The sequence below is a fragment of the Dipodomys spectabilis genome, unplaced genomic scaffold (genome assembly GCF_019054845.1).
Source record: "Dipodomys spectabilis isolate Male_0828 unplaced genomic scaffold, ASM1905484v1 ptg000054l, whole genome shotgun sequence".
Taxonomy (NCBI): Eukaryota; Metazoa; Chordata; class Mammalia; order Rodentia; family Heteromyidae; genus Dipodomys; species Dipodomys spectabilis.
In genome coordinates this window covers 42,552,856-42,576,773 of record NW_024870731.1, presented here as the reverse complement: position 1 = coordinate 42,576,773, position 23,918 = coordinate 42,552,856, and the positions used below count along the sequence as shown (strand labels likewise).

Below are 23,918 nucleotides of genomic sequence, written 5' to 3'. Positions count from 1 at the left end.
GCCGCCCGAGAGCGTCTTCATCGCGGGCGCCGAGGCCGCCATCTTAGATGGCGGGAGTCGGAGGGGAGCGAGCGTGAGGCGTGAAGACTCCTTCGCGCTGTCCCTGGGCGCCCCGCAAGGGCCAGCTGGCCGGGCTTTGGGGCGCGTGCCCTGAGGCGCGGGGCGCTAGTGCGGCGATGCGGGGCCTTCCCGGGGCCCCGTCCCCTGGGCTGGGGACGCGCTTCATGTGACCGCCCCCGGTTCCCTCGCCCGCCGCGGGGAGGAGCGGCCCGGACGCCGCCGGGGGACGACCGGACGCGGGGTGGCCGGCTCCCCCAGGTAGGCTGCGGGGCCGGGCGGCGGGGCCGGCGGTCGGCTTCCCCGGGGGCCGGGGCCCGGCCGCTGTCACCGCGGGCGGGCGGGGACCCGGGCCCGGTGTCATGGCCGGCGAGCCCGGCTCCCACGTCCCGGCTCGGGTTTCCTTGTGCGTCGCGGAAGCGGCCCGGCGCCACCCCGGTGCCCGGCGCGCGCGGGGCTCACCGGGCGGGTGGGCTCGGCCTCCCGTCGCCGGGCCCCGGGCCCGCGCCGCCGGGCCTCCCCGCTCCGGTGACAGCACGCCCGCCACCCAGGCGGAGGCCCCCGTGGGCTGCGGGCCGGCGCGCGGGGCAGCCCCGGCGCGCGCGGGCGGCGCCGGCCGGAGCCCGCCGAGGGGCGTCGGGGCGAGGGGAGAGGGCGAGGCCGCCGGCTCCATTCATTGTCTCCTCGCGGGGCCCCGGCCGCGCGGCGCTCCCCGCTCCCCGCTCCGCGGCTGGCCCGGGGAGAGCGAGCGTCCCCCGGGGGTGGCGCCGGCTCCCTCCTTGGCCGCCCGGGATGCGCGGGCGCGCGCGGCCCGCGGGAGAGGCCGAGGCCGGAGGGGCTTGGCGGGCAGCGGGGAGTCGGGGGGCGGGGAGCGAGGGGCTGCCGGCTGGAGGACCGCGGGAGCCGGCGGGCTCGCCCGGGTTCGTTCCGAGGAGGGCCGGCTCTCGCGGGCGCCCCCCGCCGCCCCCGTGCCGCGGGGCCCGGAGACGGGTGGCTGGGGCCGGGCGGGCGGGTCGGGGGCCGCTCGGGGCCCGGGGCCCGGGGGTGGCGGGCGAGGGTGAGCCCGCTAACGCTTCGGTTCGCGTCTCCTGGTCCCTTTGGGAAGCGCTTGGTCCATACTTCAGGCCCTCTGCTCACCAGAAACGTTTCCCACAAGCCTGGTACCCTCTCCCGGTTCTAACTTTCCGAGGACTCGACGAGATGGGGTGTGTTCCCCAGCACCGAGGAATGGACAGACGTGTCCGAGGTAGCCGAAAGGCGTGTGTCCGTGGGCGCGCACGGTGACCCGGGTCTCTGGAGGACTCCCCCAGCGCCCGATCTGTTAGAGGGCCCCAGCTCTGTGCGCACCGGGTTCGGGAATGGCCTTGGCGGTGAACCTGTGTGCCACGGCGACTACTCTGGTGCTGGAGGACTTCGACGCGAAGTTCCTCAGCCTTTTTGGGCTGCGAAGATTGCATGCCACTGAAGAACACTGAGGTTCTTTTGACTTGTTTTCATTCTTATCACTTCAAGGGCTAAGCTGTTTAAAATCCAACAGAAACATTTGACCCAGTGGAACACTGGATTCTTGGAAAAATAAACCTGTTACTGTTTCTGTTTTAAAAGCTTATCTTTTAGGCATGTGGTGTTTTGGATTATAAATTGTAGTGGGATTGTGAAGGTCTTGTCAGTAGTGGAAAAACTTAAATGTATTTGAAATAGGAAACCAACTGAAATAAATTTGAATATATTTTAAGGGATTAGCAGAAAAAAAAAAAACAACCAAAAACACCAAAACAAGCAGGAAGCAGTGCTTGTGGCTCACTGTGGTAGAGCACTAGCCTTGAGCTAAAAGCTCAGGGACAATACTTAGGCCCCAAGTTCAAAACCCATGACCGCCAAAAAACCAAAAAACCAGAAGCATTTTAAACTGGGTTGTTTAGGACAAAAAGTGTCTTAAAACTGAAGAATGCTATTGTATAAAGTGCTCTAAACCTATCTGCCTTTAGCTTAAAATACTCTACTTGTTTGCTCTGAAGATTCAGTAACCATTTGATACTTTTTAGAAGTTAAATTTGACTTTTGCAGAAGCACTAGGTTTATTTTTGAGTTAGAAAATATAATTAGTAACTTCAAATTACTATTTCAAGAAGTGTATTAGTAAATGTATGGTCCTACACTTACATTTCAGATAAAACAGTAGCTTATTATCTAAAAATAGAAACTAATGTTACAGAGGCACTACTTTTGTTTGTGTGTTAGGAACATACTAGATCATACATAATCCTGATCTTGGGTGGAGTTTGCTAGCCATACAGCGTGCTTGAAGGTTGACTTGCCTAAGACTATTTTAAATATTGTCTTTGAAAGGCAGTGAACTGATGTGACAGTGAGGAGGGAGCCTTATGAAACACAGAATCAAGCTTTGACTTTCAGTAGGGGAGGTTGTGGAAGTCATTTTTTTTTCAGAATAAGAATTAGCTGGAAACTTGCTCACCTTGACTGAATTAGTTGAAATTTGTTTCTTTTAAAAAAAAAATTGTATAGATCTTTGTTTTTGGCATGCATGTGTATTATAATTCCTCATTTAACTGTGTGTGATACTAGATACTAGTGTGATATTAGATAATTTGTTTCCATGGTCCAGTTGGTTCTTTTGGTATAGAGCTAAACTATCTTGTCTGTAATCTTCATAGTAGTAATGGCTGGTACTATTCTGACCCCAGGAGTTGATTACATGTTAAAGTTTTCACCTTTAATTTTTAGCATTTGAACCATTTTGTTATATTCTCTTTTCTCTAGAATTCCGTGTATAGCTTTCTGTGTATTTTTTTTTTTTTCCTGTCCTAGTCCTGGGGTTTGAGTTCAGGGCCTGGGTGCTGTCCCTGAGCCTTTGTGCCGAAGGCTAGTTTTCTATACTTGAGCCACAGCCTCATTTATAGTGGCTTTTTTAGTGTTTAATTGGAGATGAGAGTCTCAACAGACTTTCCTGCCTGGCCTGGCTTTGAACTATGATCCTCAGATCTCAGCTTCCTGAGTAGCTAGTATTGCAGACATGAACCCCTAGTGCCCAGCTAGCTTTCAGTAATTTCATTTTAAAAACAGATGTGAGACAGCAATGAGGGAGTCTGAACTCTGGGCCTCAAGCTTGGTTCTGTTACTTGAGCCACATGCCCAGCTCTTTCTCCTTTTAGCTTCAGGTAGAGCCTGGAGCTTTTACCTGGGCAGGCTTGGAACTATGATCCTCCTACATGTACTTCCTGAGTAGCTGGGATTATAGGCATGGGCTACTATAACCTAGCTTGGTTTTGTTTTGTTTTTTAATTTTAATTTTTTAGATTGGATCTTGATGACTTTTGCCCAGGCTGGCCTTGAACTGAGATCCTCCTATCTCTCCTAGGTAACTGGAATATGGGCAGGTGTTACCACAAGAAGCTACTCTTAATGAGTTCATGATTTTAGTTAACTTCAGATCTGTTTGCCTTCTAAAAATACTTGCAGAATTTCTCATTTAAGGAAAATGTTAAGAGGGTGTTGTTTTTTTGTTGTTGATTTTGGCTTGGGCTATCCGAAGTTTCATTGGCAAGTTACTTACAAAATGTGTTAATTGGCATCACATTCCAATCAGTATACATAGTATTTTTGAAGAACACTTGACACATAATTTTATTTTTAGATCAGATTCTGAAGGGTTTTACTGTGTGGGAACAAACAATCCTGAAGGTATTTTAGGATGTTTAAATCTTTAGGATTTAGAAATTGTTTACATTTTTATATACAGCAGCAGTGAAGCAGCAGGCAGTGGTAGTCAATGTTTTAATGGAACCTGACATGTCTAATTGCTTCTGAGGGTGTATGTATGCTGTGCAGGGGTCTTCTTTCTTTCTTTCTTTCTTTTTTTTTTTGGTCTGGTCGTGGGGCCTGAACTCTGGGCCTGGGCGCTGTCCCTCAGCTCAAGACTGGCGCTCTACCACTTGAGCCACAGCGCCACTTCCGGCTTTTTGCTTTTTGCTCATGTGGTACTGAGGAATCGAACCCAGGGCCTCTGGCATGCAAGGCAAGCGCTTTACCACTGAGCCACCTTCCCAGCCCCGAGGGTTCTTTCTACCTGTTATATTTAATTTTTGCTGGCTGTCTCTAGTCCCGGACAGACGCTGTACGCTCAAGTGGTAGATTATCAGCTAGGAGCAAAGAAGACAAGTGAAAGCTTGAGGCTCTGAATTCAAGCCCCAGTACTAGCCCCAAAAAACCTCAAAGTTTATAACTGGTGCGGTGGCCCATGCCTGAAATCCTAGCACTGAGAAAGCTGAGAAAGGAGATTTGTGAATTTGAGGCAAGCTTGGACACCTTAGCAAGTCTGTGTGCTGTGTGCTGGGGCTCATGCCTGTGATCCTAGCTACTCAGGAGGCTGAGAGCTGAGGAACCTGATTCAAAGCCAGCTTGGGCAGGAAGGTCCATAAAACGGTTACCTCCATCATTAATCATCAAAAAGCTGGAGGTGGCACTTAGGCTTAAAGGAGTGGAGCACTAGCCCTGAGAAGAAAAAATAAGGTACAGTGACTAGTCCTTGAATTCAGGCCCCCCCCTCAAAGGTTCATTTACAATTGAAAATAATTAAAATGTCAGACAATATTAAAGTGACTAAATCACAACGCAGCCATTTGATGTGAGATACTGTGCTTTATTTCATATGTCACAAAGCATTTATGACATGAAAAATGCTGATCATGAAATAATGTTTCTAGAATGGTTATAGTTATGTTTAAAAAATGCCCCAAACTTAGTATAGAGAAATATTATTCAGGATTAGTAGACAGTGCAGCCTGGATGGACCTTGAAACTGCTGTGATTAGTGAGAGAAACTAGGCACAGAAAGCAGTGTGTCCTATGGGTTCATTTATTAGAATGAGATCTCAAGAGATAAGCAGACCTGGAACTAGAGTAAGTGGGGAATAAGCAGTGATATGATAGGGATTTCTTTTTGGGGCGTTGAAATGTTCCAGAATAGATTGTGGAGGTGGATATATAACTGTGAATATAATAAAAGCCAGTAAATTACATATTGCCATTCATTCTTGGTACTAAGATTTTTATCTCGGCCTGTGCTTGCTAGGCTCTGTACTACTTGGTCCATGTCCTTAGCCCTTTTTAACTTCAGATATTTTCAGGTAGGGTCTTTTTTTTTTTTTTAATTTCTCCTCCTTCCTTTGGTCCTGGGACTTGAACTCAGGGCCTAGGCACTCTCCTTGAGCTTCTTTTTGCTCAAGGTAGCTAGCACTCTACCACTTGAGCCAGTGTTCTACTTCTGGCTTTTTTGGTAATTTATTGAAGATAAAAGTCCCACTGACTTTCTTACCTCCTGACTAGTAGGATTACAGGTGCTTAGCGTTTTTTTTTGTCGTTTGTTTTTTATTTTTGCCTAGGGTGTTCTCAGACCTACAGCCTCCCACAGAGCTAGGATCATAGGCATTTACCAGTGGTAGTTAAACTGTAGAAATAATTTCCTTTATATTCTATACTTTCTAACATATTCACTGAATACATTGTTTATAAGAAAATATGCTTTTAAGGAAAATGTTTATAATTCTGTTCATAGTATAGGCCCTTACCTCATCCCTTTTATTTAGTCATGTGTCAGATTGTTACATTTTTGAATGACTTCCTTGTTACTTCCTGTTGCCTCCAAATTTGTTCAGGCATTCATTACCAGTTGCCTGAATCTTAAGACCCTCTGATGTGAATTCTTTTTTATTTTTTCACATACCATTGTATTCTTTACTTCCAATTATTACAAAATGTAATAGTATTTTTTTTGTATAATACAGTCAACAGTGGTACAAAATTCAAAGGATTGAAGAAAATTATGTTGTACAGTCATTCTGTCTTTGTTCACCAGCTATCCAGAGAAATGTGGTTTATCCTCTCTCTCTCTCTCTCTCTCTCTCTCTCTCTCTCTCTCTTTCTCTCTTTCTCTCTCTTCCCCCCCCCCCCCCCCCCCCCCCCCCCCCCCCCCCCCCGTTTGGAATTTGAACTTGACCTCATGCTCTTTAGGCAGCTTGCTGTATCACTTGAGCTGAGCCTCCAGCTCTGGTCGCTTTTTGCTTTTTTGAGGCAGGGTGGCACTCTGTTCAAGCTGGCCCCTAGCTTTTTATGTAGCCTAGGCTGTCCTCCATCTCACTGTCCTCTGGCCCTGTCCCCCAAGTGGTGACAGTGTGCTCAAAGGTGTGTGCCAGCATGTCCCACTAAAAACGCTATTTATTTTTGGGCTGGGAAGGTGGCTTAGTGGTAGAGTGCTTGCCTAGCATGCATGCATGAAGCCCTGGCTTCGCTTCCTCAGCACCACATACACAGAAAAAGCCAGAGGTGGTGTGGTAGCTCAAGTAGTAGAGTGCTCGCCTTGAGCACAGAGACTTAGGCACAGTGCCCAGGCCCTAAGTTCAAGCCCCAGGACTGACCTTCCCCCCAAAGAAAACCCCACAATGTTTTAAAATAAAACTTATTGTTATTATTAAGGTGTTGTATAGAGGGGTTGCCATTTCATAAATCAGGCAGTGAATACAATGTTCTTTGGCTAGTGTCACCCTTTGCAAAGCTTTTTTTTTTTTTAAGTGCTAACTATGTTCAAGTTCCTACATTTGGCATTGGCAAGTGGTGCCTACAAGGCCCTTATCTAATGGAAAGAGATTTCTACATTTTCATCTGTTCCTCTTTAAAGAGCCATTTCAAAACCATCTTTTAAACATCATTTCCTGATCTTTTGCTCTCCACTCCCCTTATTACTTGTCTTTTCCATTGTCCTTAAGACCTTCTTGAACATTTTGCATTTCTTCTTTTATGGCCTTTATTGTAAAGTCATTTGTGATCCCCAGTTAGTGCCATCTACTTAATGTTTAAATGATACTTGAGATAAATTTCTGAGATGCTAAGTGACCTGGCTTGTATACTTCAGTGAAAGTGCTGAATCTAAATGCCAGCACTAACTACTAGGCTTTATTAGACCTTAAATGGTTTGTGCAAAACTGTTTTAGTAATTTGCATTGTAGACTTTGTAAGTAAAGGTTTATTAATCTCTTTGTTTACTGTTCTCCTCTTAGAGGACTGTTTCAAATACTTTTTAATGCTCAGGACAATGCAGAGACTGGCCTCTGATTACAGCTCAGTTTGTTGTATGTAAGGTGCTAAACAGTGTTTATTGTGTTGAATCTCTTCCCCCACCCCCATGTCTTTTGTCTCTGACTAGACTTAAGCTCCTTAAAGGTGGGGCCTATAGTACTCTGCTCTCTCCAGTTCTTAAAACCTTACACCACTGTTGCTTATACAACAGTTGAATGTATGAGTGGATTTTCCTTCACTTGGGGATTTTCTTTCTTTGTATGCTTTCACACTGTCTCTGTCTCTCTTGATCTCTTCATCTTGCTCCCCCCTCCCCACTTTCTCTCATACACATACATAGCATCTGTAGTAATGAGAAGATACATCCTGAGAACTCTGCCACTTAGCATTAGTGGTAGTAATTACCTCCCGTATATATACTTGGCTCTCTGTTGGGGGCACTATCTGTCCAGCTTCCTGAATTCTTATTGCCAGCTCTGAAGGCCTTCTTCACAACTCACTAATTGACTCAAGCAGCTCTTGCTGGGCTGATGATCTCCTGCAGCTGTAAGGATGGGAATCTGCACCTAGGGAACTTTTAACTGGAGAGAATGAGTACATAGTACTCTCCTGCCTTCTTTGACCTCAGTCAATTGTGAGAGCGGAGATAGTGACCGTTGTTGCCTAGAATTAACTTCCTAGTGGACAATGTAGAATTGGTCCTTAGGCTTTGTGTATGTGTGTGTGTTAAAATATATAAAACATGCCGGGCACTGGTGGCTCACACCTGTCATCCTAGCTACTCAGTAGGCTGAGATCTGAGGATCACTGTTCAAAGCCAGCCAGGGCAAGAAAGTCTGTGAGACTCTTATCTCCAATAAACCACCAGCAAACCAGAAATGGCGTTGTGGCTCAAGTGGTAGAGCCCTTCCCTTGAGTGGAAGGGCTGAGGGACAGTGCCCAGGCCCAGAGTTCAAGCCCCATGATGGAACAAAAACAAACATAAATTTTGCCATTTTAACCATTTTGGTTGTGCAATTCAGTGGTATTAGGTGTATTCACAGTGCTTTGTTATCATCATCATCACTGTTCTCCATTTCCACAGCTTTTTCATTATCCAAAACAGAACAATCTATTCAAAAAAGAACTCTCCTTGGTCATCACTGGTGGCTCTGACCTGTCATCCTAGCTACTCAGGAGACTGAGATCTGAGGATCGTGGTTCAAAGCCAGCCCAGGCAGGGAAGTCCATGATATTCTTTATCTCCAATTAACCATGAAAAACTTGGAAGTCATATGGCTCAAGTAGTAGAGCGCTAGCCTTGAGCACAAAAGTTCAGGGACAACACCCAGACTCTGAGTTCAAGCCCCAGGACAGACAGCAACAACAAAAAAACTAACTGGGGGTGGACATGTGATTTAGTGGTGGAGTGCTTGCGTAGCTCGCATGAAGCCCCAAGCTCAGTTCCTCAGCACCACGTAGAACAGGCTGGGGCGCTGTGGTTCAAGTATTAAGCGCTAGCCTTGAGCAAAAGAAGCTCAGGAACAGTGCCCGGGCCCTGAGTTCAAGCCCCAGGACTAGCAAAAAAGAAAGAAAGAAAGAAACCAAACCCCTCCCCCCACCCCCCCAAATCTCCCCATTTACTCCTAACCCTTGGTAATTCTGTTCTGGCTTTCTCTGACTTTTCCTGTTCCAGACACTTCAAAATAAAATGCTATAAAATTAGTGTGTCTGGCTGATTTTGTCCATTGGTAGTGTATATCAGTACTTCATTTCTTTTTATAGCTGAGTAATGTTTCATGGATACACCACATTTTGTTCATTTGTCAATGGGGTACTTGGTGTTTACATCTTCAGGCTGATTTGAACATTGCTGCTGTGAACATTGGTGTATAATAACATGGAACAGAAAGCAAGAACTCAGTCAAGTATTATATACCAGTGTCCCAGCTGGTTAACAAATTGAAAGACCAGGATGGGTTTGATTCTTTTCCTTCCTCATTCAGTATGTAGCCTTTTTTTTTTTTTTTAACCGATTGTTACCTGGCCATCAGAATAATCATCTCTAAACCATGTTTTATTTTCACATTGTATATTTTGGTACTTGTATTGATGTTGTACTTTGTAATGGTTTATTCCTTGTAAAATTAGTCATTGAGGCTGGGTGCCAGTGGCTCATGCCTGTAATCCTAGCTACTTACGTAGCTGAGATCTGAGGATCTCAGTCTGAAGGCAGCCTGTGCTTATCCAATTACCCAGCAAAAATGTATTACTGAAAGTTTGGCTCAAGTGAGAGCCCAAGGCCTCAAATTCAAGTTCCCCAGTATTGGCACTGAATAAATGAACGAATGGCATCAGTTGCTGCCTAGATGAAGAAACAGCCTGATTTGAAGGTGAGAAGAAAAGCTTGAGTTAAAAAGTTCTGGAGAAGGGTGCCAGTGGCTCACACCTGTGATCCTAGCTGCTCAGGAAGCTGAGATCTGACGATCACAATTCGAAGCCAGCCCAGGGAGGAAAATCCATGAGACACTTACCTACAATTCATCACAAAAAGCTGAAAGTAGAGCTGTGGCTCAAGTAGTAGAGTGCTAGCAGTAGAGCGCTAGCTTTGAGCAAAAAGAACTCAGGGACAGCGCCCAGGCCCAGCGTTCAAGCCCCAGGACTGGCAAAAACAAAAAAATCAGTAGGAGTAATGGCTCTAGTGGGCCTCCTGCCTAGGAAGTTTAGGGCCTAGGTGCAGTAACCAGGACTGCTACGTAAATAGCTCAGATACTGAAAATGAAAATAAGGAAAAACCCATTTTTGTGGTGAGAGTTAAAAATGAAATTTACTCAGTATCTTCTATGCAAGTGATTGTTTTAGTTTGGCTAGCTCACTTAAACTTGTATCTTAAGATCAGTTACACATTTAAATACTAGCCTATTTCTTAAGCCTAGGTGGCTCCTTCCCGCTGATGTTTGGAAGCATAGAATGTGGCACATTTCTTGTGGTGTGCTGGCCAGTCAGCTGATGAGGTTACCATTTTGTGGCCAGAAGTTGAGAAAAAGCAGTGAGGAAACTCAAGATGTTGACACACATACAGCACCTTGCAGTGAGTGAGACCGCCCCCCGTGGATTTGTTGGGAAACTAGTGTAAATATTTTGCAAGCTGCACACATTGTTGTGCCTGAACAAGGAGGAGGAAGTATTTGAGCAGTTCATGTTTGTTGAGCCCTCTAGCTCGTTTTGTTTTGTGAACAACTTAAGAAGGAAAAGATCTGGGCATGGTGGTAGGTACATTTTTATGATCCTAGCACTCAGGAGGCCAAGGCCTGGAGGATCAGTGTGGGATGTATAGATAGTTCAGGGTCAGCCTGGGGAGACCCTGTGTCCCTTCACCCTCCCTCCAAAAACAAACAAGCAAACCTTAAGTTTGCAGTCTTGAAAGTGATGACTCTGTCAGATGAACCAAGGCTAGACTAAGGAGGGGTAGATTCAAGGGAAATCACAATACAGTTTGTATCTAGCTCAGTTTTGTGTCGTGTGTGTGTGTGTGTGTGTGTGTGTGTGTGTGTGTGTGTGTGTGAGAGAGAGAGAGAGAGAGAGAGAGAGAGAGAGAGAGAGAGAGAGAGATCCTAGCTATGCTTTTAATCCATAGGGGGTATAGGTTCCAGTAGCTTGGGGCTCTTTCCCACTGTCCTCACATGCCTCTGGTAGAACAGGTTTGCATTTTAGTTAAATCCCAGGTACCTTTCTCTTCAACTCCCCTCCTTCCTGATTCAGTTGGGCATGCTAGGCAAGAGCTGTGCTATCCAGCCACCCCCCCCCCCATCTTTACCTAATCATTTTCCTTCATGGGAAAGGAAATTATCTTGGTTCTTATTAAATATGCTCAGTGCACGCATTAATTCTCTTGGCAAGAATCTTGCCTTTAGCTTGTTTCTGACAGTGCTGAGTACACTGTAGACTTCTGGTTTTACCTTGGTACTAGGTCATGCATTCATTCCTTTTGTACTCTTATCTGGACATTCCTTTGGAGGCTACAATATCACTTTTTTTGGGGGGTGCAGTCCTGGGGTTTGAGCTTGGCTTGGGCACTGTCCCTGAGCTTGTTTTTTCTCAAGGTTAGCACTCTACCACTTGAGCCACAGCACCACTTCTGGCTTTTTCTGTGTATGTGGTACTGAGGAATCAAAGCCAGGACTTCATGAATGCTAGGCAAGCACTCTACCACTAAGCCACATTGTCAGCTCAGTATCTTTTTGTTGGTAATGGGGCTTGAACTCTGGGCCTGGGCGCTGTCCCTCAGCTCTTCAACTCAAGGCAAGTGCTCTACCACTTGAGCCACAGCGCCACTTCCAGTTTTCTGGTGGTTTATTGGAGATTAGTCTCACAGACGTTCCTGCCCTGGCTTTGAAGGCGATCCTCAGATCTCAGCCTTCTGTGTAGCTGGGATTAGAGGTGTGAGCCATCAGCACCCAGCTAATATCACCTTTCTTATAGCTCTCTATATATGTGATCATATGTTTTCTAGAAGGCCTCTCTTCTTTTCCTCTGTTGATCAGTTTGGTAAGTTAGTGGAAGATGTTGAATCGCTGCAAAGAATTCATGATGCATATTTTTGTTTGTTTATTGGGGTCAGTCCTGGGGCTTGAACTAAGGGCTTAGGTGCTGTCTGAATTTTTTCACTCACTGCTAGCATTCTGCTAGCTCCACTTCTGGCTTTTTGGTGGCTAATTGGAGATAAGTCTCGTGGCCAGTTTGTCTTACAGCTGAGATCCTTTTGCCTCAGCCTCCTTGAGTAGCCAGGATTACAGGTATGAGCCATCAATGCCTTTAATTAAATGCTTTCAAATTTACTAACAACCTCAGCTCTCTCATTATTGATTTCAGTAATTGATTTCAAGCTGTGGTTATAGATGTGAGTCACTGCATTGGACCTCAATTTTATAATCTTACAATATCAGAAAGAGATATTTTCAGTGTTAGAATTTTTCCTTCCTTCCTCCCTCCCCCTGCCTTTTTCTCCCTCTCTTCAATTCTCTTCCTCCTTGTTTTCTCTTCTTTCTGCCTTTCTCTCCTCTAACTTCATAATGTGACCCTGTCTCTCTCTCTCTCTCTCCCTCCCTCCCTCTCCTCTCTTCTCTCCCTCTCCACCCCCCCCTTCTCTCTGTATATATATATATATATATGGTCTGGGAATGTGGCTCAGTGGTAGAGTGCTTGCCTAGCATGCATGAAGTCCTGGGTTCGATTCCTCAGCACCACATAAACAGAAAAAACCAGAAGTAGTGCTGTGGCTCAAGTGGTAGAGTGCTAGCCTTGAGTAAAAGAAGCTTAGGGACAGTGCCCAGGCCAGGCCCTGAGTTCAAGTCCCAGGACTGGCAAAAAAAAAAAAAAAAGTATATAATCTATATGGGGAAGTAATAGATTTCTGTAAGTAATATGAGAGTTAAATAAGGTCTTGTAGTTTGTATTTTGGAAACTGGCTCTTAATATTTGGAGTAGTGTTAACAGTGTTTAAGACCTTTACCAGCAGACTGGTAAAATCCCAGGCTGGAGGTTTAAGGGTGATCTAGAAGAGTTCCTAATTAGTATAATAAGCAAAGATTTGTAATTGCTAATCAGTAGAATCTCCATGGCTTGTATTAAGGAAAATGGTAATGACAGATGCTGCTTACTATTTCGCGCCCGCACTTTGTGCTCTGGTTTATTAAATTCTAACATGCCAGGTCCTTGCAGGCCTGGAATCCTAGGATTGGAAGATGGAGGAAGGAGGGTGAAGAGTTCAGGGGCAGCGTAAGTTATAAAGTGAGATGGACTGTATTGTGATACAGACTAAAAAAAACCAAGAGCTATGAGGCTTGGTGAGTTACTGGGAGAGTATTTGCCTAGCATGTGCACACAAGGGTTGGGGAACAGTACTGGGGTTTTAACTCAGGACCTCGTGCTTGCTAAGCAGGCGCATTGTCACATGAGCCATGCCTTCAGCCCTGTACATCTTTTTCTTACAACTGTGTGTGCTTGTACTTGGTTTGAACTTGGCCGTATGCTTTTTCATTCTGAGTTGGTTCTCTGCCACTTGAGCCATGGCTCCACTTCTGGCTTTCTGCAACTGACGATAAGTCTCATGGATTTGTCAGGCTTGACTTCAAACTGAAATTTTTATATCTGTCTCCTGAGTAACTAGGGTTACAGGTGTGGATGCCTGGCAAGTCCCATTAATGCTAAATTCAGACAAATCTTATTTAAAAATATACATCTTAGTGGACTTGATGTTGCTGCTTGTTTATTTTGAACAGGCTCTCCCTATATAGCCAAGCTGGCCTCAATCTCATAATCCTCTGACCTCAGCCTTCTTACTGCTGGTATTACAAGTGTGTGCCATCAGCTACTTACAGGATGTTTAGATTTTCACTTGATGACAGATGCAGACTTTAAGTTCTTGTTATCAGTTCTTCCTCTTTTTTTTCTTTCTTTCTAAACCAAAGAGATTCTCTGAGCAGCCAACAAGATTTTAACTCTAGGGCAGTTCCCAGGTGTTTCTGATGTATAAGAATTCTTTTGTATTGACTAACATTCAGAATGAATGAGTCATGGCTTGTGGTTAAGCAGTGTTCTAATTGCATGAGTATTTATTTTATCTCACATTTATTACTACCTCTAGGGAGAAAAGTTTGGAATAAAGATAAAGAATGACAATGTCTGGCTGAGAAGGTGGCTCAGTGGTAGAGTGCTTGCCTAGCATGCCTCAAGCCCTGGGTTCGGTTCCTCAGTACCACATACACAGAAAAGGCTGGAAATGGTGCTGTGTGTGGCTCAATTGGTAGAGTGCTAGATTTGAGCAAAGAGCCCTGAGTTCAAGCCCTACAACAAGCTAAAAAATAAGTCTGAGGTCTTGGGTTCAAGTCCCAGCATGTATGCACATGTGGCCTATGCATGTGCACGCATGCACACGCGTGTGCGCGCGCACACACACACACACACACACACACACCCCATGACTTAAGAATTTGTAGACTCTTCATATTTCTACTGAAGTCCTTACCCATTTCCTGTATGATATCTGTATCAATAAAAGGTTATATTTTTGGTATCCTCTTGTTTAATAGATAAGAAGTAAAGCCACATTAGAAAAAAAGATTAGAAATATGATTAAGATGATACATTTAAATTCTTTAGAATTTAGAAAGGAAGCAAAACTTTTAAATTTGAAGAAAAATTTAAATTGCTTATGATACATGAGACAGTGCATATTTTTCTTGTAGAAACAAGTTTTACTTATTTATAAACTATCTATTACAAAAGAATAGTAACATCATTAAGTAATAATTGTTTCAGGTCCAAATCTATATTATTTAAATCTAAGTCATATAATAGAATTTGGAATTCCAATTTAAATTTGAATCATTTATTTCTCTTCAGTTGTCATAGATCCTTTTTTTTTTTTTTTTTTTTTTTTTTTTGGGTCCAGTCGTGGGGCCTGAACTCTGGGCCTGGGCACTGTCCCTCAGCTCTTTAGCTCAAGGCTAGCGCTCTACCACTGAGCCACCTTCCCAGCCCCTAAAATGACAGTTGTTTTTTTTTTGTCGGTCATGGGGCCTGAACTCTGGGCCTGGGCACTGTCCCTCAGCTCTTTAGCTCAAGGCTAGCGCTCTACCACTTGAGCCACAGCGCCACTTCCAGCTTTTTTCTTTTTGCTTATGTGGTGCTGAGGAATCGAACCCTGAGCTTTATGCATGCAAGGCAAGCGTTCTACCACTGAGCCACCTTCCCAGCCCCCCCCCCCCTTTTTTTTTGACAGTCCTGGGGCTTGAACTCAAGGTCTGGGCACTGTCCCTGAGCTGCTTTTGCTCAAGGCTAGCATTCTGCCACTTGAGCCACAGTGCTACTTCTGGCATTTTCTATATATGTGATACTGAAGAATTGAACCCATGTATGCAAACACTCTACCACTAAGCCACCTTCCCAGCCTTCATAGAGCCTTTTGAACTTAACCTAAAAAAAGAGGCAAGGCTGCGGGCCAGTGCCTCATGCCTGTAATCTAGCTACTCAAGAGGCTGTGATCTGAGCATCAGAAGCCAGCAGGGCAGAAAAGTCCTGTGAGACTTATCTCCAGTTAACCACTTAAAAACCTGAAGTGGTAGTGGAGCTGTGGCTCAAAGTGGTAGAGTGCTAGCCTTGAGCAAAAGAGCCCAGAGACAGTGCCTAGGCCCCGAGTTCAAGCCTCAAGACTGACAATAACATACGAGAGAGACAGGAATACTTTCCTTAGCCTGTCTAATTTTCTTTTTTTGGTGGTATGAATTTAGACGTGCTTGCTAGGCGGGTGCTGTACAGCTTGAGCCACGCCTCTTTTTAAAAATAAGTTTTTAGGATGGTAGGGGGAAAACAATGGAGGGGGTAACAATGTTCAAGAGGAAGTGTACTCATTACCTCACTCATGTAACTGTAACCCTCTGTATAGTAGCTTTACAATAAAATAAAATTAAAAAAAAATAAGTTTTTATTGTGAAAACACTGTACAGAGGGGTTCCAGTTACATGAGCAAGGGACTGAGTACATTTCTTATCAAGCATTGTTGCCTCCTTTGTTTTCCCTATCATCCCATCCTTTCCCTCCCACCTCCTCAACTACACTTCCCCCACCCCTTTGTTACTTGTAGTTGCTTTTTTTTTTTTTTTTTGAGTAGGATCTCCTGTTTTTGCCTGGGGTTGGCTTCAGACTATAATATTCTTACCTAGGTCTGCCATGTAGCTGCAGTCACAGCTGTATACTATCTCTGTGGAGCTTGGTTGAGATGGAGTCTTGCTGACTTCGCCTGTGCTGGCCTTGAACCTCAAGCCTTCTATCTCTGCCTCCTGAGTGGCTGAGATTACCATGTTTCCAGCCCTCCAGTCACTTAAAATGATAAGATGATATCATAAATGTTGGTAGTTTTCTTTTTCTTGGCCTCATGCCTGTTCAGCAGGTACATGCTGAGCTATCTTGAGCTATATCACTGGCTTTTTTTTTTTTGGCCAGGGATGGCCTAGACCATCATCTTCCTACTTAGATCTTCAGAAGTGGGATCACAGTTTTGAGCTCCAAGCTCAGCCTATTTGTTGAGATCAGGTCTTGCTGACTTTTTGCCTGAGTTGTCCTTTTCTTTTCTTTTCTTTTCTTTTTTTTTTGGTCAGTTGTGGTGCTTGAACTCTGGGCCTGGCCTCTGTCCCTCAGCTCTTCAGCTCAAGGCGAGCACTCTGCCACTTGAGCCACAGCGCCACTTCCAGTTTACTAGTGGTTTATTGGAGATAAGAGGCTCACAGACTTCCCTTGCCCGGGCTGGCTTTGAACTGTGATCCTCAGATCTCAGCCTCCTGAGTAGCCAGGATGATAGGCGTGAGCCACCAGCACCCGGCTGCCTGAGTTGTCCTTGAACCTCAGTCTTCCCTACTTGGATTCCTAGTAGATGGAATTACAGTTGTGAGCCACCATACCCTGCTGTGGTTACATTTTAATTGATTGTTCTGAAGTTAATTTATCAGTACTTTGTGTAGTTGCTGTTCTTGGTTAGTCTAACACTGATAGTCTTGCTGTTTTTTTTCTTTTTTTCTTTTTTGCTTATGTGGTGCTGAGGACTCGAACCCAGGGCCTCATGCATGCAAGGCAAGCGCTCTACCACTGAGCCACCTTCCCAGCTCTAGTCTTGCTGTTTTATTTCTATATCATATGGTAAACTGAAAAAAGCAAAACCAGCTATCGGCTTTAGGCCATCCCAGAGTTTTAAAGGTTTACTTTGTTTTCTAATGTATAGATTCTGTTGATTTGATACTATATAATCTGTCTGTCATGTTTCTTTGATGATGAGACTTGAACCCAGTCTCACTTGAATGTTAAGTATATGTTTTACACTGAACCATACCCCCAGTCCTTATTTATTTTTAGACATGCTTATAAGTGCAGCAACTCATTGATGTTATTTTTAGAGCTAGGCTGGGGGGGGCAGAATGTGTTTCTGTATTAGTCACCGTCACTACTATAACCAAGTACCTGCCATAGACAGCTTAAGGGAGGAGTTGTGAATTTTGGATCATGATTTCAGAGGTTTCAGTCTGTCCTTTAGAGAGCGGTGGGAAGGAGAGAGGATAGACCTATACTCAGTGCACAGCGTCCTGTCCAGGTCCAGCTCCTAGCCTCCAGGTGCCCCCCCCCCCCCCTTAGTTAATCCTCCAGGAGCTCTGTTTCCTGATATTCTAGTGCTGTGCTTTGTTAATCCAGCCTTCTCAGCCCAAGCAAGTTATCACAGCCAGTGTCCTTTGTAGACAGATTCCTTCTCATCAGTTTATTAGGAATTGTGCTAAGCAATAAATGTGTTGCCTTTTATTTTTATTTTTTTTGCCAGTCCTGGGCTTGAACTCTAGGTCTGGGCGCTGTCCCTCAGCTCTTCAGCTCAAGGCTAGCGCTCTACCACTTGAGCCACAGCGCCACTTCTGGCTTTTTCTGCTTATGTGGTGCTGAGGAATCGAACCCAGGGCCTCATGCATGCAAGGCAAGCGCTCTACCACTGAGCCACCGTCCCAGCCCCATGTGTTGCCTTTTACATTCTGATGTTAGTTTTTCACAAATGTAGTTTGTGTTTATGTTTCTGACCCTTCACCTGTTAGCGTATCTACCAGTGTTCTACCTGCTGGAACCCATTCTGCCAGGCGTGTGTGCTTTGTGTAGATGAAGGCAAGAAGGTTTCAGGGACCTTGCTCAGAGCCTCTCAGACTCTTGAAAAATAGAGTGCAACTGTTTGCCTAAGCTGCCGATACCTAAGGGTTGAGCGGTAGCTCCTGTGCTGACCAGCTATCTGAGGCCAGAGGACAGATGCGTAGGACTTATGCCTTCGCTTTCCAATGGATTTGTATTTTAAAAGTGTAATTCCCCTCCCCCCCATTTTTTGCTGGTTCTGGGGCTTGAACCCAGGGCCTGGGCACAATCTCTTAGCTTCTTTTGCTCTACCATTTGAGCCGCAGAACCATTCCCAGCTCTTTCTGAATAGTTTATTAGAGATAAGAGTTTCCTACCTGGGCTGACTTTGAACTTTAATCCTCAGATCTCCGCCTCCTGAGTTACAAGTGTGAGCCACCAGTGTCTAGCTGGTAATCTTATTCTTGAAAGAGGTGAAAATCAATGGCCTGCTTTTCCCTCTCTTTTTTTCATAGTCTTTATTTTCTTTTTTCTCATAGCTTTTTCTAGTATACACTAAGTAATCTTTTTTTTTTTTTTTTGGTCATGGGGGCTTGAACCATGGGCCTTGGACACTGTCTGTCCCTCAGCTCTTCAGCTCAAGATTAGCTCTTCAGCTCAAGATTAGCACTCTACTATTTGAACCACAGTGCCACTTCCGGTTTTCTGATGGTTTATTGGAGATAAGAGTCTCACGGACTTTCCTGCCTGGGCTGGCTTTGAGCCAGGATCCTCAGATCTCAGCCTCCTGAGTAGCTAGAATTTTTTTTTTTTTTTCAGTTGTGGAGCTTGAACTCTGGGCCTGGGCACTGTCCCTCAGCTCTTCAGCTCAAGGTGAGCACTCTACCACTTGAGCCACAGCTCCACTTCCAGCTTTCTAGTGGTTTATTGGAGATCAGAGTCTCACGGACTTTCCTGCCTGGGCTGGCTTTGAACTGTGATCCTCAGATCTTAGCCTCTGAGTAGCTAGGATTACAGTCGAGAGCCACTGGTGCCCGGCCCTGAGTAGCTAGAATTATAGGCATGAGCCAGTGGCAACCCAGCTACACAAAGTATTCTTAACATTCAAATGCATTCCTGATTTTCAAAAATATGAATTTAACAGTTTTTTTTCCTTAATTTCCTATAGTTTCAAGTTATTTAAGAAATTGAGAAATGTATTGTAAACCATAGAAGTTAACTGATTAGGTGTGGCCTATGAGATTTGTTAACAGCTGGAGGCTGGAGGTTCATGCCTGTCATCTACTCAGGAAACTGAGATCTGAGGACCACAGTTTGAAGCAAACCCAGACAGAGAGACTCTTAGATCTACTTAACCAAACAAAAGCTAGAAGTGAATGTATGGCTCAGGTGGCAGAGTACTATCCTAAGCCAAAGTTGGAGGCCCTGAATTCATCCCCAGTACTATGACTCAGCAGATAAGAATTTATGCTAAGGTGGCTCACGCCTGTCATCCTAGCTACTCAGGAGACTGAGATCTGAGGATCACAGTTCAAAGCCAGCCTGAGCAGTAAAGTCCATGAGACTCAGCCCCTGTTACCCACCAGAAAACTGGAAGTAGCACTGTGGCTCAAGTGGTAGAGTGCTCGCCTTGAGCTGAAGAGCTGAGGGACAGAGCCCAGACTCAGTTCAAGCCCCATGATTGACCAAAAAAAAAGAATTTTTTTTTTTTTGTGCTAGTATGCACAAGACCCTTAAAAAATCTAGCACCATCCAAAATAACTTGTTGGTGTTCAACAGTATCTAGTTTTTATGTATTGAGAAATTGCTTCATATTTTAGGGCTACAACAGTATGACCTAAGGTGTTTGCCCATGGTAAATCTAAAGTAGTGTCTACTGTATTGTTACAGAATCCTTTGTAAACATAATGTGAATGTAGCAGTTTCCCCACACTTTAGCATTTGTGTGTTATTTCAAGAAACAAATGGCAGACAGACTTTAAGTTCTGTTGTTTTCTCCTTAATTCTACTGAGTGGTTGGTTTAGTGGCTGACAACCTGTGTGTCCCCACTGTCCCCACTTGCTCTGTTGATAACACATGTCTGAAGTCCTAGCACCCACGTTGTATAGACAGAAGGGTTGTGAGTTCAAGGCCAGCATGTGCTACCAAGTGAGACCCTGTCCCCCCCCCAAAAAAAAAAACAAGTCAGAAAAAGAAGCCTCCTCCTTCTTCCAGGACCCTGTTATTGTATGGGTATCAGAGAGCTTTTTGGGAATTGGACTATGCGACTTTCCCCCCTAAGGAAACTTTAAACACAAAGTATTCTCACTCAGCAGCCACCTGCTGATGGAAAGCTGACCTGCTGAGATGACTTCAAAAGATAATAGGATGGGGATATGGTTCAGTGGCAGAGCATTTGCCTAGCCCAGGAAGCCCTAGGTTCCATCCTGAACCCACAGTGTTGTTTGTTGTTGGTTACCGTTATCAACTACCTCTACACTCTCTAAACTTTTAAAAAGCCTTTGTCACTTCTAAGAAAGATGAAGTAATAGCACAACCCTCCCTTTCCGGTTTCATTGGGGTTTGTCCCTGAAAAAAAAAAGTTGACCAAAAATAGATATCTACAACCAGCTCCTTCAGAAACTAAACTTTTAAAAGTAAGTCCAGAGTGAAGATACAAAAAATGTGACAGTAGCAGTCTTCACACATAAATCTTACCTGTTGACCCAGTAATCACAGGTCTAAAGTGTCAAGCAAAATACTCACATACTTGAAGGGATTTATTTTAGATTCTGTTAGGACAAATGGGCATACTGTTGTTTGTCAGATGCAACTTGGTCTGAAGCCTTTCAATGGCTTCTCATTTCACTCAGTATAGGACCAAGTCCTTACCGTGAACTGCAGGGTTTTGTGTGGTCTGCATCGTGTGATACGACTGCTACCCAGCTGTATTCATACTTCACTGAGCTCTGCCATCTTTTTTTGTTTTGTTTTGTTTTGTTTTTGGGTCCGGTCGTCGGGCCTGAACTCTGGGCCTGGGCGCTGTCCCTCAGCTCTTCAGCTCAAGGCTAGCGCTCTACCACTTGAGCCACAGTGCCACTTCCGGCTTTTTTCTTTTTGCTTATGTGGTGCTGAGGAATCGAACCCAGGGCTTCATGCATGCAAGGCAAGCTCTACCACTGAGCCACCTTCCCAGCCCCAGCTCTGCCATCTTGTTAGTCGTGTATATAGCGTTTTCCCATATTCTGAACTCTGCCATCTCTTGTTGTGGACATAGTTTTCTTTATACTGGCTCCTCTGCCAGGAACGGGCCCCCTTCCAAATCGTGGCTCGGCTTAACCTCCCATGAAGGCTGCTCCGCCCTCACTATACAGATTATAATCTTTCTCCCTCTCTGGTACTTAGCACCCTCTATCATGTTGTGAAACTTACTTACTTTATGTTGTGCTTCTTGATCTGTTTATTTTTTACTCATTTATTTTTTGGCCAGTCCTGGGGCTTGAACTCAGGGACTGGAAATTATCCCTGAGTTTCTTTGGCTCAAGGCTAGCACTCTACCACTTGAACCACAGTGCCACTCTGGCCTTTTCTGTGTATGTGGTATTGAGGAATGGATCCCAGGGCTTCATGCATACTAGGCAACCACTCTGCCACTAGCCACATTCCTAGCCCCTCTATCTAGTTTTAAGGTCAGACTCTTTTTCTTTTGAATACTAAAGGAACCTAAACATCTAACGATGCCTGATACGCAGAAGACATTCAATCATTAGTTTATGACATACGTGAGTAAGAAAATTGGCATATAGGGAAGTTAAGAATTATGGTAAGGGCTGGGAAGTTGGCTCAATGGTAGAGCGCTTGCCTTGCATGCATGAGGCCCTGGGTTTGATTCCTCAGCACCACGTAAGCAAAAAAGAAAAAAACCCGGAAGTGGTGCTGTGACTCAAGTAGTAGAACGCTAGCCTTGAGCTAAAGAGCTGAGGGACAGCGCCCAGGCCCAGAGTTCAGGCCCCACGACCGGACCCAAAAAAAAAAAAGAATTATGGTAAGCTGGGTGTTGGTGGCTCGCTCCTGTAATCCTAGCTACTTGAGGCTGAGATCTGAGGATCATGGTTTAAAGCCAGCCCAGGCAGAAAAGCCCTTGAGACTTTTTTTTTTTTTTTGTAGACCATGGGGCTTGAACTCTGGGCCTGGGTGCTGTTCCTCAGCTCTTCAGCTCAAGGCTAGTGTTCTACCACTTGAACCACAGTGACACTGCCAGCCTTTTCTGTTTATGTGGTGCTGAGGAATCAAACCCAGGGCCTCACACATGAGAAGCAGGCACTCTACCACTGAGCCACCTTCCCAGACTCCCTTGAGACTTGCTTTTTTAAAATACTGTACAGAGGAGTTACAATTACACGGGCAAGATAATGAGTACATTTCTTACCAAGCGTTGTTGCTTCCTCCTTTGTTTCCCCTTCCTAACTCCCTTGAGACTCTTATCTTCAATAAACCACTCAGAAAACTGGAAGTGGCTCTGTGGCTCTGGTGGTAGAGCCCTTGTCTTGAGCTAAAGAGCTAAGGGACAGTGCCCAGGCCCACAGTTCAAGCCCCAAAACCAACAAACAAACCAAAACAAGAATTTTGGTGAAAGGCCATACAGTTAGTTAAAAGGTGGAGATAGATTTTGAACTACTTTTCATGTATTACATTTCAAATATTAGGTGATACACAAAAATATAATGAGGATGAGGAACTTTATGGGTAACTATTTTCTTTATTCTTCCTCTAATTTAACTTTTGTTATAAATAAGTTTAATTAGAAACAGGCTTAGAGATAGCAGGAAGCCACAAGGCTGAAATCTAACCTGTCATATGTGGGGCAGTCTTTTTTTTTTGCTCATCATGGGCTTGAACTCAGAGCTTAGGCGCTGTCTCTGAGCTTTGGTGCCTCAAAGCTGGCGCTCTACCAATTTAAGCCACAGGTCTGCTTCCTGCTGAGCAGTCTTAAGAATAAGGAAAGCCTGGTAGAGCTGTGACTGCAGCTTGCCTCACAGCCACCCGTCACCTTGGCTGAGTATCTCACTGTGTAATCTCAGTCTTGTTTCAGCTGGATGGCCACCCACCACTTCTCTCAAAAGTTGAGATGAGGGCTGGGAAGGTGACTCAGTGGTAGAGCCCTTGCCTTGCATGCCTGAGGCCCTGGGTTTGATTCCTCAGCACCACATAAGCAAAAAGGAAAAAGCCGGAAGTGGCGCTGTGGCTCAAGTGGTAGAGCGCTAGCCTTGAGTTGAAGAGCTGAGGGACAGCGCCCAGGCCCAGGGTTCAGGTCCCACGACTGGACCCCCCCCCCCAAAAAAAAAAAAAGTTGAGATGATAGTTTATCTCATAAGGAGTTACGGGAGAGTCGCATGAGGTATTGAATGTAAAAGACTTAGATAATAGGCAGTTAATGGCTATTCAGTGATATTACTGTCCTGAAATTTAGTTGGTACAGAATTATAAGAATATTTTTTTCTTGCTAGTCCTGGTGCTTGAACTCAGGGCCTGGGCACTGTTCCTGAGCTCCTTTTGCTCAAGGTTAGCACTCTACCACTTGAGCCACAGCTCCACTTCTGGCTTTTTCTGTGTATGTAGTACTGAGGAATTGAACCCAGGGTTTCATGCATACTAGGCAAGCACTCCACTACTAAGCCACATTCCCAGCCCAAGAAAGGTATTTTTTTGGAAGATACAGCTTACTGTCTCATTAGTTTTAGCAAGTATCAACAGAAAGTAAACACTGGCTGGCCTAACAGGTTTCCTTCCTTCCTTGCGTCCTTCCTTCCTTGCGTCTGTCCGTCCTTCCTTCCTTGCTTCCTTCCTTCCTTTCATCAGTCGTGGGGCTTGAACTCTGGGCTTGGGCACTTGTCTGTCAGTTCTTCAGCTCAAGGCTAGCATTCCTACCACTTGAGCTACAGTGCCATTTCTAGTTTTCTGGTGGTTTATTGGAGATTAAGAGTCTCATGAACTTTCCTGCCTGGGCTGGCTTTGAACCAGGATCCTCAGATCTCAGTAGCTAGGATCTGAGTAGCTAGAATTACAGGCGTGAGCCACCAGCACATGGCTACAGGTTTTCTTAAATGGTAATGTTTCTCATGGAGTTTTCTATGGTTATAATTTTATATTATGTCAT

General features: G+C 45.0%; 1 protein-coding gene across 1 annotated transcript in view; it reads left to right on the top strand.

Moving 5' to 3' along the window:
• Positions 1-247: 247 nt before the first annotated feature.
• Raf1 (Raf-1 proto-oncogene, serine/threonine kinase) overlaps positions 248-23,918 on the top strand; it is a 55,359-nt gene continuing 31,688 nt past the window's right edge. The window contains exon 1 of the mRNA XM_042679632.1: positions 248-318. The gene's annotated coding sequence lies outside the window, so the exon portion shown is untranslated. The remainder of the gene's footprint in view (positions 319-23,918) is intronic.